The 22,846-nt window shown below is 31.4% G+C and overlaps 1 protein-coding gene across 1 annotated transcript in view; it reads right to left on the reverse strand.

Annotated features, from left to right (window-relative positions):
- Positions 1–22,846, reverse strand: part of LOC129942459 (protein hunchback) — a 55,570-nt gene that overhangs the window by 3,318 nt on the left and 29,406 nt on the right. The gene's annotated exons all lie outside the window — the stretch shown is intronic.

Below are 22,846 nucleotides of genomic sequence, written 5' to 3' on the forward strand. Positions count from 1 at the left end.
AGAAGTACCGACACCGAAGCTGAGACTATATATAGAAAACTGCTTTGGAAATGGTATTTTTTTTTGTGTCGATGTCGTTCGTCCTTTTTTCATTTTATGTTTTTTTTTTATATTTTTGGAAGGAAGGGAGATATTTTTATTGTATTTTCTTCTCCCTTCTGAAATAAAGTATGATGAATAAAAGTATTTTATATATCCACGCGCTCAGCAAATTTTTTGATGGGATATGGGAAGTGAACGAATAATCCACTTGAGGTTTTATATGGTATTCAAGCTGAGTGTTTTTTGGTCGGATTTTTCGGGAATAACAATGGAATAAGGTTTTAGAACAATAAAAAACGATTAAGTTAATTTGTATTACCTTGCAATGTTGTAAGTTTCTTGGCAGAATATATAGATACCTAGGTACACATCGCAAGGCATCAAGATTATGCTGCTCTGTTTTTTCTTGTCTAAGAGGACATAGGTAAAAGAGTGTTTCCACAGTCCGACAGACGATCACAAACTAAATTTTATAATAGAAATTCACTCAATTTTATAAGCCAGAGTGGGTACGGGTGAAATCAGTAAAGCCTGTCTATATATTATATTGCTCTTTAGTCACAGGTAATCTTCGCGATCTATAGGATCGGAATATTATAACCAGGATTGACTTCTGAGAATCAATATATGCATATTTTAAATATACTGATCAGTCAGCTTCAAAAAGATTGCATGAAATCTTAATTTAAAAATTAGTAGGTGGGATCACGTTGAAAAAATAAATTGTAGAAAAATATGAATATATGGAGTTAATTGAAAATTTACAAACACTTAAGTGTTTTTAAATTAATAAGTGAAGTTTTGTTATGAACATAATTATTTGAATGCGAATTAAAAAACTAAAAAAAGTCAGCTTCTCGCTAAAAGTCTACAAGCCTAATTCACTTAAGCTAGTATATTCGATGGAATTTTACCTTCTTAACCCAAAATGAATAAAGTGGATTTTGACACCAGAAAAGTTAAAAATATATGACTTATTGAATTGAGCATGTGATTAAATTGGTCAGGTCTTTATTCTTTAAAATCATCCGTCTTAGTATTTCTTTCTAAAAAATTGAAGAATTGAAATAATTCTTGATGTCCAAATCTAGATTAGATAGGTAGATAGATATATTCCTGTCTCATTATACAAAAACTGGATGGCCAACCAATAAAAACAACAATACTCATCTTCTTTATATTTGCTTTAAACCTTTATGACTTGCCATCTTTTGTTAGTTGTTTCTTAGAATTAAATTTCAATATCTCTAAAAACAATATCTATATCCCTTAATGCAAATAGGTTCTCATAAAAACCGAATGACCAGTCTCAAATTCTTTTGCAGGATCAAAAACAAAAATAAGCAAAGGCAAAAAAAAAAACAAAAATTATACATCATAAAAGTAAAAGTCAGAAATCTTACAACACAAATCGGTTTTCAAAAGTCAGCGACGACGACGCTTCTATTGTTTTCGCGTGTGTGTGTGTGTACTAGGTACATGCTTGTGTAACCAAAATTAAAACAAAGTCAAGGATTTAAAGTAAATTTACATATATGAGGTAGAAATGGGAAATATAGTTAAGTACACGAAAAAGAACATCCTATTTTTACGCCGTTACGGTTATTTGTTTTCTGTCCATTTTTGACCTTAAGTAAATATAGAAGGATTATTTCAAAGAAATGCAAATTGTATGTATTTTTTGCAATACAGGTAAAAATTGGAAATTATACATAAGGCATATCGAATCGAAGATATCATAAAATAAGTGCGTCATTTTTGACTACCTCAAATAAAAGGAAAGACGGGCTTAAGACATTTTAAATTAATATTGCACATTCATAAATAAAATACAAATTTTAATAAGTTTTCCGAAATTAGAAAAATTGATAGCTTAATAACGCAACTTTTTATATTGAAATATAAGTTTTGATATTTCGGCAGAATAATGAAAACAAAATGTTAACGGCTACTATTTAATGAAGTCTACTAATATTAAAAAGTTAAAATTTAAGACAGTGCTAAAAATATCGAAAAATCTTTACTACTTTACTTTTCAAGCACACAGTTCTTAACCCACTTAACATTTGTACCTACCATTGGGCAGGTTCAGACGACATGTGAGACTTGAAAGTTATTCAAATTTCTAGTACCTATCTGATTGGCCAGCTGACAAAAAATTACCTTCCAATCAAGGCAACTTTAATGTTGAAAGTTGACTGGATAGTTAGCCAAGAAAAATCTTCCTACCTATTTCGTGAAGTCTACTTCTGTCAAAATGGCAATTGATCATGTTTTTTCATTTAATTGAAAGCTGTACTTTATTAATTATTATTTAGTTATTTTTGCACAACTTTATTTCATGCTGCTGTAAAAGGGTTTCTTGTCAATTTGTCAATTTCATTAAAATATACAAATCATGATGGCCTTGAAAATTGCCTGGGGAGTGTTTTGGTAGTTTGTGTACCATGAACTTATAGTAAAGGTCTGTGAAATAAAGTTCTGCATTTGAAATTCAGGACACTTGAAAAACTAACTAGTTTTCTTGGTCAAAATGTACGTTCAAAGAATGAAGTTGACTGCAAGTGAAGTCCCGTTTGTCTTGTCTGAACCTAACCATTGGTTCTAGAAAAAGAAAGATTGTTTAAATAAGATTAGCTTTAACTTAATAACAATAAATGAATAAACCTATTCTTTGTGTTGACATACGGAAAGAAAAATATTTTTTTTTTGAAAAATAAAAAAATCGACGACGACGCCCACATGTGCGCATCTAATCCCAAAGGCCAAGTGTAGATTTTATATCTTTTTCTAATATCTCTTTTTTTTTAAATAAAAATTAATGAAGCAATTTTCGAAAAACGTATCTATCAGACAATCTGCTTGCATCTAAATTGGCTAGTTGAATCTTCGTTTCTCGTCTTCGTTGATCCACCGATACTGCACTGCATCGATAGACTAAAAATGCTTCAAGCCATGCATAAACAAAAAAATGAGTTTAAAAAATCTAATAAACATTCTTTTAGTTATATGTATATGAAAAGTTTTCCTGTAGGTGAAACATTTCAGTTTTCTTTTTGTATATTTTATATATTTTTAAACTATTTTAGTGCAAAAATCTTTTTCTCTTTCATCTTTTTTTCTATAGTTTGGTTGTGTTCCGGTCAAGTTCTCGGTGGGCGAGGAGGCGAAAAAAAAAACGGCTGAAAATACAGGCACTGCAAAATTGTATCTGCGTATTTTTGAAAATCTTTGTTTTATAGACAAAACAAAAAAAATAAATTAAAGTCAGATTTTTTTTAGTTTTGATGATGCACACTTTTGCCGTCGGTGCAATTGAATGCAACGATTTGAAGAGACATGATGTTAATTTTTTTTTATTATTTTAATCTAATAAAACACAACACAATCTTGACGAAGATGATGGGAATGATGATGGCCCCTGTAGAAATCAGTATTTTTTGCGCCAAGTTTTTTAGTGACTTTGAATTATGGTTGTTTCTAATTTTGTTGTAAGACAAAAATTGTATTCCGCGTACTTTTTTGTGCACAAAGGCAGAGACATGGAAGGTAGATATAAGTAGGGGCATAATGCACACGCTGCATTAAGTCTGTGAGTAATGATTTTAAAATAAATTTAAGCAAAACACATAATGCATTTTCTTAAATTTTTTTAACCGCAAGAACAGAGATTTTTACTTCACAATCTTTTTTTTATTGCTTTTCGGGTTTATTTTAACATTAAGTAAAACAAAATTGTTTTCAATATACATATGCATGCATGTCTGAGCATCATACATATTTTCAGCGAATCTTTAGAAGCAGATTAGATCATTGTTTTTTTTTATAAAAAATATTAAATATTATTTCACACTATAGGGGCATCTATGCCTTATTAATATGCCCGATATTTGAAACAATTTTCTCAGTAGGTAAGGTAGAAGTATTATTTTTATTTTATTTTGTAAGAATAGAAAATGAATATGGGACCTTTAAATCTTTGGCTTTAATCTCTGTTATCACTTTCATTGACAAGGAATTGATTGGCACTTTTGAAACAGCTTGAGTAGTTCTTGCAATGTCAAAATACGGCCATAATTATCATTAGTTAAGCAACAAAAGAGATTTAAGTTGTTGTTGTTATTAAGTATTAGGTAAGCAATGTATTTAAAAGCTTGAATTTTAATATAAAACAAAACCTATAATATACAAATCTATACCTACAGATCTTAAGCAAAAATCCTTTAAACAATACACTTTACCTCGTAAGTTAAACAAAAGGTTCATCCAAAAGTGGTTAAGCAGTTACCTGCAATAATCATAAGTTATTCATTTAAGTTTAAAATGTTAACTCCATACATTAGTTCATTTGTTTAAGAAACGCAAATCAACAGACCACAAATAATTTTCCAAGTCTTCTTTCATCATCAAAACATCATTTAAAACAAGTAGCTGAATAGTATATAGTAATTTTTAACAATTTTGAAGTAACTGGACATGTCTTTTGAGAAACTCATCGATTTTACAAAATTTAAACAAAAACTTTTGGTACAGAGCTAAATTTATTAAAATCACTAAAAATCAATACCAATTATTGGAAGCTTATTATGTATGTTGTGAAAAGAAGATAGCTAAAAGATTTGCTTAGTAAAATTAGCAAAATAAGCTTTTTAATAAATCCAAAACTTACCTTAAACAATTTCGTCTCCAGACGTTTTGCTTCCTCTCTCTCTCTCTCTCTCTTTCTCTCTCTTACTTTCGGCTTTAACTGCTTTCAACACCTCCTTGCAAATTTATTTAACCCGTTTTCGTCAATTAAATAACCCAATGTGTAATTAACTTATTCCTTCTCGCTTTATTGTCTGCTTAAATATCCGTTATATTCGAACACTCGCCAGCATTACCGAAAATTCAGTTTTCTTGTTTCAATTGTATGCTCTTCTCTTTTTTCACTATTTGATATTTATTTAATATTTAATAATTTATAAAACTTTTGCTCTTAGTGTAGCAAAATTGATTTCACACTTAATTGTTTATAAGTCCGCATAATGTGTAACGCAAAATTTAATGACAAAATTGTATGATTATTAGTATCCAGTTACTTAATTCGTTTTTGAATGCTGTTTTAATAATTCACTTACTAGATTTGACAAACGTAAGATAATAATGATTGTTATTGTTTGTTTATAAAATACGAAAAGTTGCATTTGTTATTAAAAAAAATATACAAATATCTAAACCGTGATCGCACGCATCCTTTACGTTGTGATGTCTCGAACACGACTGAAATTCCACTGAGTTTTCCATCAAAGGAAATCGAAATTTGTTTCCTTTTTTTCAGTGTTCAAAATCCGAGCCAAAGTGAAAGCGCAGCGCACCCTCCTAGAAAAATTGAGTCGGCCAATGAACATAAGAAACTATTATTTACACTCGATTCAATTCTATGTCCAAAATGAATTTTTACTACGAAAATCATCAGAATGAACATGAAATTCATTGTGGTGAGTGTATTTTTCACCAACAACAATAATGGAAAAATGCAGTCTAGGAAAATATTTACGCAGGTAGCGCAGGGATATTAAGAATAACTCAAGACATTAAGAGTGGTCCATTGAGTGAAATTGGACTTTATGAGAATACTGTAGATTTGTATTAGAATAGGATGATTATAAAAAGATAGGTTTTAGAATTGTTAGTATTTGTTTTGTAATTTCTTTTCCTGAGATAATCTTGTAATCAACTTTGAATTTGGTACCTACCTACCTATGTTCATAGTACATTATGTGAGCAGCTATGTTTTCCCAAGGATTGAATAAGTTTAAGTGTTCTTTAGAAATGTTTTGATGCATATGAAAAATTCAAAACACATAATTTTAACACTATAAACAAATCTGAAAAGAGGCTGGGATGTGACCCACACTGATAACTTCCCACCCTGTCTCTCGACATGTCTTGGTTAAAAAGTTTGTAGGTTTTCGAGTTTTGTTAAAAAAGTTGTTAAATGAATTATAAATGAATTATTCTACAAAATTAAAAAATTACCAACAATATGAACTATAAACCTTATACAGTTAAATGGCATAAGTAAAGATTTCATCTAAGGATTTGTTAGTTATTTAACGATATTTACTAAAAAGCAGTTTGCTATCAAAAACAACTAAAATCTTTGTTTTCAGACGTATTAGAAAAACTCTAGTAATGCTTTTAATTATTTTTATAAGATTTTTTTCTGAGGAAAAGAGCAAATATTTAGGTTCTTAGGAAGAAACCTTTGATCGCCAATTTGATATTAAGTTGCCTCTAAATTCCTGAAACACGTCTTGAATTCCATCTAGAACTGATATTTAAACATAAATTTCAAGATTATAAATATCTAAAAACAAAACTTTCGTTAAACTTATGGCTAATTGCAAAACATAATGAATGTTTTATATCTATTCATTTAATATAAAAGCTTTGAACCTCTCGAGATCTGAAGGTAAAGAAACTAAAGTTTCTTCCCAACTTTTTTGTTTACTTTAATTTGTTTTTATTTATATGCGAGTAAACTCCCGTAAATTGAATCTCTTGCTAAGACTACTGCAATCTAATGACACCACTTTTAAAGAATGGAGCCAGCTAGCTATCTCACATGAAGCTAACTTAACTTTATTGGAGTTAAATGTAGATGAATGGAGCTCTATGTTTGCAAATGTTACTGCTAAAATTGATGAAAGAAATTACAATCAGCATCTCTCTAAAGCTTCGTCAATATCCTCTAGGAACACCTATAAGAACCTCAATCGCCAATTACCATCAGAAGCTAACTATGTCAATAATGAGTTATAGACCGAAGCTTTAAGTTATATCTTTAGAGCACGAGTTGAAATTTTAAATCTTAACTATGTGCACAGATTTTTAATTTATGTTACAGAAGAGAAATAGAAGATATACATCATTTGATTGCGGTTTGCCCGATATTACAGGAAATTCGTCGATTACATTTAAATGAAAGCCATCTCACTGTAAACAGACTTCACGAGATATTAAATGGTTCGCTAGGATGGTCCATCCCATATAATTTCTGTAAGCACGCCCTACATTTCCGTAATAGTTTCCCAACGTAACGGCTAATCATTCGGCCAGTTACAATTATATAAAACTTTTTAATTTTGTGTTTTAAATCACTTTAAAATTGATCTTTTTTATGTTTCAAATCATATTAAAATTATTTTTTTTGTGTTTCAAATCATACCAAAATTGTTAATGTTTACTTATTAGGCTACCATTATTTAAAATATTTTAATTTTGTGTTTCAAATCACTTTAAAATTGTACACTTTTTATGTTTCAAATCATATCAAAATTGACATCTTTTTTGTGTTTAAAATCATATAAAAATTGTTAATGAATGCTTATCAACTTTTTTCTTTGGCGTAGCTAATTTATTTTAGTACAAATTATTGTATTATTATTATTGTTTTTTTGTTAATTTTTAACATTTTTTAAATTATAAATTAATTATTTAGTTTAATTATTTTACTTTTATATTGTTCTAGTATTATGAAATGTCAAATCAGGCGGACGGCAGTGCAAAGTCCTTATTCTTAACTAAGAATTATTGGTAAACTTTAATAAGAAAAAATAAAGACTTTAAGAAGAAAATTTACGTGAGTAGATAGATAGATATCTACTCACGTAAATTGAGCCCGAAAAAAATACGTAAAAAACAGCCAACAAATTCTTTATATCAGATTTTGTTTTATTTTCCTACAAAAAAAACACATTTGTGTGGAAAACTTTCTCATTTCTGGGGTTTAGTATTTTCAGAACAGAATATATATTTTTTTTGAAAAAAAGCTTCGCTTTGACACAATTTTTAACATTTCTGCGTGAAATGCACTTAAAACCCTCTAAAATATTGTATTCCAGCTTTTTTAATATGACATTTTAAGAAAACTGTTGAAATCGCGGATTGCTTTCATATGTAGAGAGTCGCTCAATTAAAATAGTTAGACCATATCTTGCTGGACAACAGTGTTCTAAAATAATCTAATAACTAAAGTTGTCACTTTAGCTTTTCAAATATATAAATATTAGGTTAAGATACAAAATATGTTTTTTTTACATTTTGTCAGCCTCCTTAGAGAACATTAAAGAACTTTATTAATTGGTGCTTAACAAGTATTTTTTGTGACACTTCTTCTTTTTATCAAAGAGTAGATTGCCCAACAAATGTTTGCAACCAATTAAAAAATAATATCTTTACATTTTGTGAAATATTGTTGGTTTAATAAAAATTAAATACAAACAAAATTGTTTGAACAAATCTAAAAAATAATAATTGGGTACTATTTTCGTAATGTAATGTGAGGCATATTTTATATTTATTCCAGCGCATGCTCTCGTTTCATAAACTTTTTTCGTCCTTGTAAGATAAGACATCGAAATATTCGTTGATTGGGTCGTTTATCATTTACTGATATTGAAGAACGAACTGGGTAACCAGTATCTTAATCTACTTTTTATTCAATTTCGGACTACCTAAAAATAAGATCTGAAAATCTTTCAATAACGTTAATCTATTCATTTCAGTTTTGGAGCATGTCAAAAAAGGAGGTATTAGGTATATGCAGTTTTGGCATGATGATGAACCGAACTTTTTTTCCCAAATTATCTACATCACGAAAACATACAGAAGTTCAATAATTGCCGAGTATCTTCTTTCTTATAAATAGTAAGGATTACCCTGACCTGACCTCATTTTTTTCTTTTCAGTATAAGAATACCCAACACGAAGGATATGGGTTTTGTTCAAAAATATATTTAAGGGCTCAAAGTTCAATTGGTTGCTACTTAAGGATACCCTCATCTTATATTAGACAATGACCATGATCTTGAAAATGATTCAACAACATATGCAAATTCATTCACCCATATTCAATGTTTGTGGTCAAAAGGTGCCAACAATGCGTTCTTGATGCCTTCTTTTATTTGTGTATCTTAAAGTCTTAAGATGATTTTCAACCCAATGAGCAAAGGTTATCCATCCAATAAGATTTTCAGCTCTGACCGATGAATCGTAATTAGATAGAAATAATCGTAGTATCAACAATAAATGAAAACTGATGAAAGGTATTTTATTTTCACGCTCGTGTATGCAATTTTGATCTGAAGACATTATTGTTGACCAAGAAAATTGAATAGTTATAATTAAGGTCTGCATGTGGGTCATGTCAATAAAGTTAAATTTTAACAGGCGTTGAGTCGGATAACCTCAACACTCATAATTTTATTAGATGGGTAATATGAAAAACTTTCAAATTATACTTGATTTTTGTGTCGTTTTTTAATAATTGCAGGCAATAACTTTATCTACACATGATCAGAACGTTACAAATTCATAAAATTCCTTGTTATTTATGAACACGTTCAACAATCTTCGTGTCGGCCTCATTTCTAGGTCACTTTACGTAAACTTGAATATAATACTAAACATCCTCGATAAAGTCCTTATATTACAGGTGATTTAAACACATATCTGGAGAATGGCCTTACTGAATTTAAAGTATTCTTTGGTTATTCTACCTAGGGGCAATAAAATAACTTGAACTAATATCATAAAATTTCCTGAAAAAATAAACTATAAAATGATAATAGGAAGTAATGTAATATAAGGTAAGATCCTAAAATAGTCTTTTGTTTAAAAGATAGAAAAACAAACAAGCTAAATATAAAACTAAAATTAATAAAAGAATAACAAGATAATAAATAAAAAGGAGCACAAATATTTTTAACAATCTAAACCTTATTTTTTCCCGGAACTACAAATATTTGTATGCATATTTGCTTGGGAATTTTGTATGCAAATCTGGACCCGGTTGGAAAGTTTAAGTTGTCTGTCCGAATGCAATGCTTCTTGAAAAAAAATGTGTTTCCAAAATGTTGTTCATAATGGGAGATCTCCGTTTTTCTTAAATTTGAATCTCTGTTTTTCATAAATATGAATTGTCGGCCCTACTATAAAAACATGTTTACTTGATTTGAAATCGTTATTAATCATTAAATCTAATATTAGCCAACACCGATTTAAGATCCTTGAAAAGATGATAATTTGTTCACAAAAAAAGTCTGTGCAAGCTAGTGACAAAAAAATATATGTTGAAATTAACAAAATTTCAGAAGAAACGATTTTGTAATTTTTTCATTTTTTAAAAACCTATTTTCGACAAAAATATATTTTTTGAAAATTTAAGACATTCCCTTCAAACTAATTTCATATTATAGAAAAAATAGTTTTCGACATTTTGTAAAATTTGTATAAGAATACCAAAGTAAGTTTTTTCATAAAAATTTAAATCTACAAAAAATAGTTCTCAAAATGGGTAAACATTATCATTCTATTCTCGATATTTCGTGAATAATTGTCTTCAAAATGATTTCATTCTCCAAAAATCTGCTCTGTATTTGTTTATATAAGAAATACAAATTTTCAAGAAATGCTACTAAGATTGCTTAAAATTGGTTTACGACTAAAGATTTCTATAAAAATAGATTTAAACTATTGGGTCACATGCAAAACATTGTTGGTAATTTTTAGTTAATTAAAAAAAAAAATAACCAATAACTAACACTAACTTACTTATTTCCTTACTTAAGATGGCGCTACAGCCCTGTGTGAACTAGGGCCTCACCCAACAAACTTCTCCATCTAGCTCGGTCCCTAGCTAGATGTCTCCAGTTTCACGCTCCAAGTTGGATGAGATCACCTTCGCCACCTGATCCGCGGTCTTCCTCTACTGCGCTGTCCTGTGGGTGCGGATTCGAAGACTTTCCGGGCGGAGCATTGGTTTCCTACGTGACCCAGCCATCTTAGTCGTTGGACTTTTACCCTTCTGGCTAAGTCTACGTCGCTGTACAGCCCGTATAGCTCGTCGTTCCATCTTCTCCTCCACTCTCCTTCGATGCATACGGGACCGTAGATCACACAAAGAACTTTTCTCTCGAAGCGACCCAAGGTGCATCCGCTTTTAGCATGGTCCATGCTTCTGCACCGTATAGCAGGACGGGGATGATAAGGGTCTTATATAGCAACACTTTGGTCCCTCGAGAGAGGACTTTACCATCATTGCCTTCTTAGTCCAAAGAAACAGTGGTTAGCAAGAGTTATTCTGTGTTTGATCTCAGCGCTGGTGTTGTTTTCTGCGTTTTCAAGGGAGCCTAGGTAGACGAAGTCCTTGACTACCTCAAAGTTACGTCTGTCGATTGTGACGTTTTGACCAAGACGTCCGTCGGTGTTGTATGTCCTTTCTAGGCGACAGCATGTACTTTGTTTTGCCCTCATTAACCGTTAAACCCATTTTTGCCGCCTCTGCCTCAATACTCACAAAAGCCCCATTGACATCACGCTGAGTTCTTCCGATTATGTCAATGTCATCAGCAATGCCAGTAATTGGATAGACTTTTGAAAGACAGTGTCTTTAGTGTTGACGTGTGAGCTCTGCACTATTCTTTCAAGCACGATGTTAAAAAATTCACATGACAGCGCATCACCTTGTCTAAAACCGTTTTTGACATCGAAAGGTTCTGTTAAGTTGTTTCCAACCTTTATGGAGCAGCGTGAATTCTCCATGGTCATCCTGCACAAACGGACGAGTTTGGCAGGGATGCCAAAACTAGGCATGGCTCTATACAGCTCGTCCCTGCAGATGCTGTCATATGCGGCCTTGAAATCGATGAAAAGATGGTGGGTGTCGATTTGGTGTTCTTGGGTTTTTTCCAGGATCTGCCGTAATGTGAATATTTGATCAACTTGGACTTTCCTGGTCTAAAACCACACTGATAAGGACCTATCAGGTTGTTGACGATGGGCTTTAGACGTTCACATATTACTGCAGAGAAGATTTTATAGGCGATTCCTCTATAGTTGGTGCAGTTTAGAAGGTCTCCTTTTTTCAGGACTAACACTAACACAAAATGGATAAGAAATATTTTTCGACTCAAGTATCAAGTAAAGTCTTGAGCAAGATAAATCGGCAGACGGGGTGGAAAATTATCAGAGTGGGTCGCACCCCAGGCTCTTTTTACTGTTGTTTCAAAAAATCTTTCACATTTATTTAATTTTATTATTTTTTTTGTTATATTAGAAAATAAGACATGTTAATTTAGTTTATCGCTTTCGTCATTTAAATGAAAAGTTTTTACTGACTTGTAGAAATCGTAGTATTACTTTATATCTTTGTTACAAGGCTCTAATAAATCATGATACTCTAGATGAACATTGAGTTAGTATTGGCAATTTTACTTTACCGCATTGACGTTGAGTTATTTGACAGTTTTGAATTCTTATATTTACTTTCTTTATATGTTATTCACTGTGTATTTTAATTGTTTTGAAAACATTCTAACAATAACCATCTCATTCTTCTTCTTAACTCATAGCATAACATTACACTCTGCTGGGTACCAGATCACATTGATGTGCCTGGAAACGAGATAGCTGATAAGATAGCGAGGAAAGGTACAACTCTGGTCCAAACCCATATTCACTCACGTATAAACACCCCGTCCTGTGAACTTGAACGATTGCTTGTGAGCATATTACTCGTAACAGGTCACATTTACATGTTGGGTTGCCACACAAAGAAAAACTCGGCTTACCACCAAGCTACAATGATGAGGAAAAATAAAATTAAAATAAAATAATAATAATACTAATTTCGATGATAAACATGGTCTTGTAGAATGTTGGCCTAAAATGAGCTTTTTTTGCATTATGCAGCTACCCTCTCAACCATAAAAGTATTTAAATTAAAATAAACGCTCTATTCTTATAAAATGGGAACGTTTTTAAGAGTGTTTGGGATTAAAATATAAACTTAAAAAATATGCCCACCTTATACGATCTTAAATTTGGAACCTAGGGTACTCACTACTGTTTTTGCAAGTTCTCTACAATAAATGTAGAGAAAAAGACAGGGTCAAACAATATAGTTGAATAAGCCACAATCCATTATGGCCACTCTTTGAAAGCAAAGCTAACATTTTATTCTATTCTAAGGTTTGGACACTTTCATTAAGTGCGAAAAATCAATATGGTTTACATAGGGGCCTTGAGAAAATCTTACAGTTTGTTCAAATTATTTTTTTCGAGCACTTCGAGTGGTATCTCGGCTTTAAATTAAGTGATGCTGTACTTTTGTGTTATGTCTAGAACTCGTTGATGAAAACAAATCTAATAATCTCGAAACAATTGATCAAATTGACTTTTTGCTCCGTTTTGTTTTCACTACAAGTCGTCAAGTCATGATCTTACATCGCTATATATATCTCCAACGCACCAAACAAATCGATTTTTATTGTCTGCTGTTTCAACACTCAAAAAAATGTTACTAACAATCCGTTAATAAATGAAACCAGCTCAGTTAACGGTCTAGTAAGTGAGTCAGTTAACTTTATTGGCAGTAATGATGAACCTTTGTCACAAACGATGATATTAAAGGAACAAGACATGGTATGCGGAACAATAAAGCACCAGGAGTAGATACTCTGAAAAATTTCTACTTTAAGGAGCTACCAATAATTGGTGTATCTTTTATATGTTTTATTGTTAACGCTTGTCTAAAGATAAAATACTTTCCAAGCAAATGGAAGACTGCAAAAATCATACCCATTATCAAGGCAGGAAAACCACCAAACATACTTAATAGTTAGTAGTTTTAGGAGATTTAGCAAAATACTAGAAAAAAATTATTAAAATTAAACTTCTTGATTTTCTCGATTCTTCCAATGTTGTGACAAAAACACTCTTCCGTTAAAAATATAACATCGGGGGTACCTCAAGGTTCCGTATAAGGTCCATCATTATACATTACGTATGTTGCTGATGTTCCAGAAATATAGAACTGTGAAATAGCAATGTTTGCCGATGATAAATTGAAAATGACTTGCAACATGCTCTAAATAAAATTCATGATTATTTCATAACATGGAAAGTAAATGTAAATGCTGAAAAAACACAGGCAATCTTTTTCACCAGGAAAAGAAAAGCCTGTGCTTTACCCCTTAATCAGCTAAAGATAAATAACTGTGATATCTGGTGGGTTGATTCTGTTAAATATCTTGGTGTATATATATGTACTTATTCTTTTATTTATTTGTTTATTTATTAAATTATTTATTTATTTATTTAATTATTTATTTATTAATTTATTTATTTACTTATTTATTTATTTATTCATTTATTTATTTAAATATTTGTTTATTTATTAAATTAATATCAATTAACTTGTTTTTGTTTGACCATTTTTCTAAATATTATTATTGTATCATTTAATTATAAAATACCTATATACCAACTTGGCAGTTCCTTTAGTTTTTTTAAGTTTGTATTTGAAATATCAAATCTCTGTGCTAACTGTGTACTACGCAAATTTTTGTAAAGCCTTAACCTATGAAAAAATAAAGTAGGTATCTATCTAAGTAAAAACGTTACTGTACAACTTGCGTTATCAATGGTAAGAATCAAACAACAATTGTTTCATGTATTGAACTTTGAGAGAATGATGACGTAAATCCAAATGCAAATTCGTCAAAGTGAGGTACTTGGGTGAGTACGACAAAATTAATGGCTGAGACCGCCAGGAAATCAATGCATTGAAATAGTCAGTATAACTTGAACTTAGATTAACAGCCGCATTTTTGATTGAAGCTCCATAATGATGATGAGCAAGCCTTGCGAAACCTAAAACACTCTCTTCGAATTTCTTCACAAATTTTATAACGACCATAATTTGTATAATACGCGAAAACGAGAAAAGCGGTTGCTTTTGAATCACCATCAGTTTTGTAGTAAGTTTTTAATAGTTTTATGTATTTTTGGATTGCTAAGCGAACCTTAAAGAAGAACGGCAAACATTATATTAATATTATGGCAATTTAAATGACAACTGAATTTGGCGCAAGTACGATAACTTTGGCGTCAAGGAAAAATTATGTTTTTGGTAGAGGGAAATTTTTTACTAGAGGAGGGGGTTTATATCTCTCTTCGTTTAGGCGAGAGAGGCAATAAAAATGTACTTAAATCGGCAACACTTACAGTTATAAATTATACCTTTTTCAAGAACCAAAATTCTACACTTTAACAGATTATACAAGCCTTGTCTTTTACACTTTGATTTTCTCTTTATTGCATAAAACTATAGCCCCAACTTTTGTTGTTTTTTTATAGCAAACAGTTAGACAAATTTAAGAGTTTGCTGCAGAAATTTTGCAGTTATGTTCTATTCTTATTTGCATTTGTTTTTGCCAGCAAAATGGTCATTTTGGGCGATCACTAGAATAGACTCAGAGAGTCAGAAATTGTAATTTTAGTTTTGTTTTCGTATACCTAATTATCGATTAAGTGAACAAAAATGGGTCATGGTGCAGCTTTAACTTCGGAGGAAAAGGGTAAAATATTAGCATATCGCGACAGCAACCTTACAACGAGTCAAATAGCAGACACATTTCCAGGAGTCAGAATGTTGTCTGCCATTTTCTTAAAAGTCCATCAACGGCATACGAAGACCGAAGAATTCTCCGAGAAGCCTCAAACTCAATGTGTTCTGCAGCCAAAATTCGATTAAATTTAGGATTATATGCGATTATAGCTAAGGAAATCAAAACATCTAAAAAGATTGAAATTAAAAAAAAAACACCGCTTCCGAGTCTCGTAAGCATGCTCTCTGTCTTTTTGGTGGGAGTCACATGTAATGGAATAGGGAGTGGTATCAAATCGTTTTTTTCTGATCTGGATGGACCAGATTGTTTCAAATACTATTTTCATGACATAAGAAAGGAAGAGTACTATTTAACCCGTCACCATAGCCGTAAGAGGGGAATAATGGTGTGTGGTGCCATATCCTACTGTGGTGCATTCGAACTCCAGTTTGTTTTAAATAAGATGAATGCCGTACACTACAAGGAACTGCTTCAAAAGGGATTTCCCTTCTTTACTAACACTTTTGGGTCATCTCAATGGACATTTCAACACGATAATGACCAAATACATACTGCTTGAGTGGTACAAAAATGGATTAGTGACCAAAATGTGTCTTTAATGGAGAGGGCTCCATACTCTCTTGACCTCAACATCATTGAGAACGTGTGTGGACGGCTTTCAAGTATAAGGTGTATCAATCTGGCAAACAGTTAAAAGGTATCGAATCATTAAAAAATGCCATAAAGAGCGCCTGGAACGAATTATCATTGCATCTTTTAAAGTCAATTTACGATTCAATGCCTAATCGAATTTATAAATTGATTTCAAATAAAGGTGGCTACACCCATTACTAGCTAAGCTCAAAACTCAAAAGTGCAATTTAGTACTAATTGTTTGAAGAATTTGATTGATCAATAAGAATCTACAAACTTTTTTTTGTCTAATAAACCCTTTCACCTAGAATGGTAATTATTGTTTATTTAATTTAGAATTGAATACTGAATAATAAAAAAAAATATATTTTTATAAACTTTGTTAGTGCTTTAATAAAAAAAAATCAATATTCTTTTTAAAAGCCTTGAGTCTATATTTGATTGATGGGCAGTGTACATTTTGTGGCTTCAAAAGTATAGAGCCGGAATTCGACATCGGTCAAACTTAGTTTTTAAACTAATTTTGTTTGTCAGTTGAAAGTCTGACACTTACGAAAATGAATCGCTTAAGTATTACACGACAACGCATAAAAATTGTAAAAACCTACTACAAAAATGGTGATTTTGCCTTATCGTGCTTAAAGAGGAGATTGTAGTTTACATAATCGTCCAACTACGCAAGCAATCGGCAAAATTGTGAAGAAATTTGAAGAGCCTTAATCGTTTCGCTCGTACCACTGAAAATATAGCTGTTGCAAGTGAAAGTGTGGCCGAAGACCCAAGTATCTATTCCTCGTCGTTCTCAGCAATTAGGACTGTCTAAGGGCACATTATGGCGTATTTTGCATTTGGATCTATACATACATCTATATATAGTCTAGTCGTGTGCACAGAGCAACTGAAGTGAAGCTAGGGCAAGCTGACCATTCACAAAGTCGTAGATATGTCGAATGGGTGCTTGAACAACAGGCGAGGGGGTGGACAATGATTTTTCTAACAAAAATTTTCTTCAGCGACGAAGGACATTTCTCACTCGGTGGGTATGGTAAAAAAAAAACAAAATTGTCATATTTGGAATTCTGAGACTCCTCCAATAATTGAAGAGCGCCCATCTCATCACAAAAAGTCACTGTTTGGTGAGCTCTTGGCCCGGAGGTGTGATTGGACCTTACTTCTTTCAAAACGACGATGGGACGACTTCCACCGTCAATTCGGTGCTTTATAGTCAAATGATAACTAACTTTTTTGGCTACTTTTAAAGTATATGTGGTTTCAACAAGACGGTGCCACGTGCCACACAACTCAAGCAAATATGGCTTTATGCAAGAGACATTTTCTGCCCGCGTAATTTCTCGTCATGGCGATATCAACTGGACAACAAGATGCGATTTGACACCACTGGACCTTTAACTCTTGAGCACTTAAAAACCAACATTCGTCAGATAATGGCTGAGATACCGCCCAATCGTCAACCGGAAATGCCAACGTTCAAACCCTATAATAAAAAAGAAGCATTGAGAACAAAAATATGTTATATATCTTTTATACCTACCTCTAATAATACATTTTAAATAAGGTTTTTTTTCAATCAATTGTTTTGAAAGTCAAAGGGAAGTAGAGATAAAATGCTTCTATTGAGCCCCTAAACTTTTATTATATCTTGGCACCAAAATTATCGTACTCTTCCCCTGAATTTGAGAGGCATGAAGTGTAAGCGTTATCGACTTTACAAGGGAATGACTCTATATAATAATAATTTAATTAAACTATTATGCAAAGCAGTTAATTCTTTTTGCGAACCAGGTTATTAATGTTTGGGAGTTTCTGAAGGAATTAAAATGCGAATAAAAAAAGCTTTCCATCCCGGCTAGTGCTATATGTTTATCCATATACATACATACATATACATGTCATGTTATTTAATTGTCTACTTTTTTTAATCGTACAAGACAAGTATTTTTCTATTTTTTCTATTTTTCAATCTTCGTTATTATGAAGTTAAAGATGCCTTTTCATAAAACCATCAATCGTCAGTAATACAAAAATACTCATAGTATTTGTCTGAAGCCAACAATATAAAACAAAGCCGTTTGATGATTAGCAATTCGAACAACTAGTAATTTAAAAATTGATAAAAAGCATTTATATGTAATCGTTTTTAAACGATAATTGCCGACCGTCGTCTTCGTTGGTTTTTTTCCATACAATGTTGTTTTAGAATCTATAATAATGATATTCTAATAATTGTTTTTAAGTAATGCAAACAATCTTTAGTGAAGAATTCTTTATTTGAAAAAAATATTGTTTGCAATGGATTAATGGTGTGAGATTAAAGAGAAATTCTTATCGTGTCTACTTTTTTTTTAAAGATTAAATTTAAGGTTTGCATATCAAGGATGAGACTTACAAAAAATCTTTCCAAAACATTTTTTGTATTTAATGCTTTTATATTTTCCTTTACAGTTTCAATTGTCTTTGAACTATGATCTTTTCTATTTACATATACAAAAATAATGCAGGTGTACCTCAGGGAACTGTTCTCAGGCGTATTTTATACATAATTTATTTATCTGATTTACCGCATTTTAGATACTGTGAAAAGGGTATTTTTTCCGATGATACTTGTATTTAAATATCAGATTCATTTTGTTCCGTTACTGCTGCTAATATGCAATACTAAAATAGTACAATGGGGTAGTCCCGCTAAGTACCTTGGGGTATTCTTTGACTCAAAACTAACATTTGTAAATAAAATTAACGACACAATAAACCTCAAATGGGAGTTCCATATCCAGCTTCTTTAACGCTGATTGCGGTGTGCACCAAGGTTGCCCCTTAAGCCCGATTATGTTTGCCATTTTCATTGACGATGTCACCCGTAATTTTTCTGGGGGTGTTAGGTTTGGAAATCTACTTATTAAGGTACTACTTTATGCGGACGACCTTGTTGTTTTGTCGGACAACCCCACCACATTACCGTTACAAATTAATAGACTTAAAAACTTTTGTTATAAATGGGACCTCAATATAAACACCTCGAAATCAAAAATTATTTCTCCCGTCGAAGGAGAAACCCGCTAGAAACATGGTCATTAGATCGTGAACCTATAGAGGTGGTTAACCAACTTAAATATTTAGGTGTTCTATTTTGTAGCAATCTAGATTTCCGGCCCCATGTTAAGGAAAAATGCTTATCGGCAAAAACTGCAATAAACCTTATATGGAACAAAATCTTCTGCAATAAGTACAGAGGCATCTCAGCAAAATTTAGAATTTTTGAAGCTACTATTAACTCATGCTTATGCTATGCCAGTCAAGTTTGTGGTTACCAAGATCTCGATGAATTTGAAATAGTGCAACGCTTCTTTTTTAAATGAATATTTAAACTTCCAAACTATACACCAACTTACGCTATACATGTGGAATCAGGGATCCCTCCGATTTTTCTAAAAAATTTTAAATTTAATGCCGAGTAAAAGCTATCCAAAGCTCAAATGAAAATCTTCATAAGCAAATGGTGGATTTCCCATTCCGAAGGAATTTATCGCCGTTCTACAAGAATTCCGAAGATTTTTTTTTCAAAAAGCTTTCTCAATCACCAGGAAGCGAAACAAATTTTAAATGGAGGGTGAGGTTGGAAGGACCTTTACAATTTTATTGATCATGCCTTGAAAGATAGGATAAATAACATCTCGATTTATGATCTCAATATTATTTATTGCAACTTATTTTTTGTCTATTATTTGACAGTCATAATTATCTATTACATACCTTCAAAAGATAGATGGACAAATCTGTTGAATGGATTGAATAAGTATTCAATAGATGGCGCTATGTCAAACGTTTTATATGAGCGGATTATTATAATTAATGCGTGTTTAAAGAGCGGATTACTATTATTAATGCGCGTTTAAAACAATCATTTTTATGGCATAGTGTTTAACACTTTGATTTACCATAGATATGCTCTTACGATTATAAAATGATCCATCAGCACAAATATTTTCAGAGCAATTACTAAATATTGGGAACGATAAAGCAACCATTTTAACTGGAATGTTTAAAGGAAAAGTAGTACTGTTGTCTCGTATTCCGAATTGGGAAGAAGGTCACAGTTTCCGATTCGTTTAGCTTTTGCCATGTCTATAAATAGCTTTTGGAAAATCCATGTTTTTTTTATGGGCAGCTTTATTTTGCATGTTTACGTATAGGAAAATGGTGTTAACGAAAAACAGGTTAATAAAAAATATTGTGCTTAATTAAATTGAAACTAAAAGAATGTCTACTTCAAAATAGAAGGTTTTAAAGTGGAGAGTACAGTACGATAACTCAGGCGACAAAGTTTAATGACGAATTTGTATAGAACAGCATTTTTACTATGGGAGAGGGGTCTATCACCCCGTTTAGGACGTAGAGTAAAATTATATGTACGTTGAATTGAAAAAAAAATAATTAAAAAATATTGGTAATATTTACAACAATAAGATTTATACATTTTTTTTAAAGCCAATACTATTTTCTCCATTAGCTTGTTTTTAAATCAAGTCAAAACTATGCATAATTTTCGAAAAAATTATTTTAAACTCAAAATGTGTGCAAAAAAGTTTAACGAAAACGTTTAAGGTGTATTTTTTAAAGATTGTCTACTATTGTTTTTTTAGAATTCATTGCTTATTTGTTTTTGATCAATAATTGTAAACTAGATGATTGTATGTTCTTTGCTTTCAGAAAATGTAAAATACTTAGTTGTAAGTAATACCGTTATTTTTAACTATTTTTTGTTGCTCCTCTGGCCAAATGCTTGTTTTTAACTGTTCTAAAAAAATTCATTATAATATTTTATCGCCTGAGTTATCGTACTCTTGCCGTTTTGAACTATCCACCTCACTTATAAGAATAACTGTCACAAGTTATTCTATAACATATTATGGTAAGAACTTTGTAATATACCTACTCATTTGTTACAAACTCAAATAAAAACAATAGTACATTTTAAATTTAATTCGTTTGTACTAATTTTTGCTTTACATCAACTGTACAAACATTTTGATTAATTGTGCTCAATACCCTTCCTCTTCAAATCCCAAACCAGTAAATTTTATTAATAATTAATAATAATTTTATTGTAATAATAATAGAAATCAGTAATGAAGGTCGACATGTTTTTTAACAAATGGCGTCTATGTAAAAAAATCATGGTGTCTGATGTTTTCATACCGTTCCCCTTAAATAGTTTTCAACAATGTAATATAACAAAAAACAGCAACGCTTGGCTGGGTCAGCTAGTAAGTATATAAATTTATGTTTGAAGCAATTATTTTGCATGGTTCTACAATGTGGGGTAAATATGTAAAAACACATATAAAAATATTAAAAATAAAACAATACAAAACTTTGAATAATGATGCTTATTTGCCTTGTCAGTTTTTTACACAAAAACACAAATACTGAGCTGTTCTAAAACAAAATTTCAAAAGTAATTGTAAATTTTATTACTTTTGTAAAGTAAAGTTTTTAAGTAAAGACAACTATACATAATCATTGCGCTTAGAGCACAGAAACTACATTAATTTTCATTAGTTTTGTGTATCATCTTTTTGAAAAGCATGAAACGCAGATTTCATATTACCGTTCATTAAAACAGCAAATAAAATAATTATTTGAACTATATTAACTTTGCTGTGTCCAAAGGTTTTTGTAACGGAAAAATAATTCATTGGCGGGAAGTTCAGATGCAAGCTAAAGGATTTGTATATACTGACATTTTTCAAAAGAAAATTCAAATAAAAACAATTTTCATCTAATAAATTATATGAAAAAAGGTCAGATATAATGGTCGCGAAAATGCCAGTATTCTGACATAGGGTCAAAAACTATAGCAATAAAGAACTTCTGTAATCCAAAACTTATACCTATGTTTCATAACGGTCCATACACAAATTCACATTTATATACATATATAGCTTGCATCCTTTTTTGCAATTGAAAAAAAAGTCATAAATTAACGAGCCCATTGCCAGAAACACACAATCCAGGACATTGTTCTTTTCGTTTGTTCATCAGTGAAAAATTGTTGAAAATTTTAAAATTTCTCCCCAGACAAATGTAATGCAAAAAAATCCCTTTTTTCTATTGCTTTCTATGGTGTGTGCGTGACCTTTCTGCGTCTTCGCAAATTCCTTATGCGTGACCCTCGATTATAAATCCGAACCCCTCTGACCTGGGTGACAGCTATGGTCACTAAATTGACCCTCGCATCCTAGAGTTGTGATGCAATTCTATAAAATTCTGTTCCGCATTTATATTTTCGGTTTTTGATGATCGATAAATTCTTAACTCAACATAATCTATAATGTCCCTAGAAAAAAAGAGAGAGAAGGATTTAGAATTGAGGACATTTATTGACACCTATATTTAAACGTGTGAAGTAAATAGAGCGCCATTCCTTTGTTTCACGATTTATATACATTTTTATTTGACCCGCATCTGTTCTTAGAGGCTTCTAGGTGACCCCAATATAAATCGGGTTATGGCAATATATTCGTGGTCCTCTTGGACAGGACGATAAGCAGGATTACATGGTATTATGTATAATAAGTACATATATATGTGTAGAGAATGAATACAGCGAACAGCCATCCAGCCAGCCAGCACGACAATCATCAAACGTAGTAACCGTTACTTAATTGGATTTTTCAGTGTCCCTTTTATTA

The sequence above is a fragment of the Eupeodes corollae genome, chromosome 1, assembly GCF_945859685.1.
Source record: "Eupeodes corollae chromosome 1, idEupCoro1.1, whole genome shotgun sequence".
In the NCBI taxonomy this organism is placed as follows: Eukaryota; Metazoa; Arthropoda; class Insecta; order Diptera; family Syrphidae; genus Eupeodes; species Eupeodes corollae.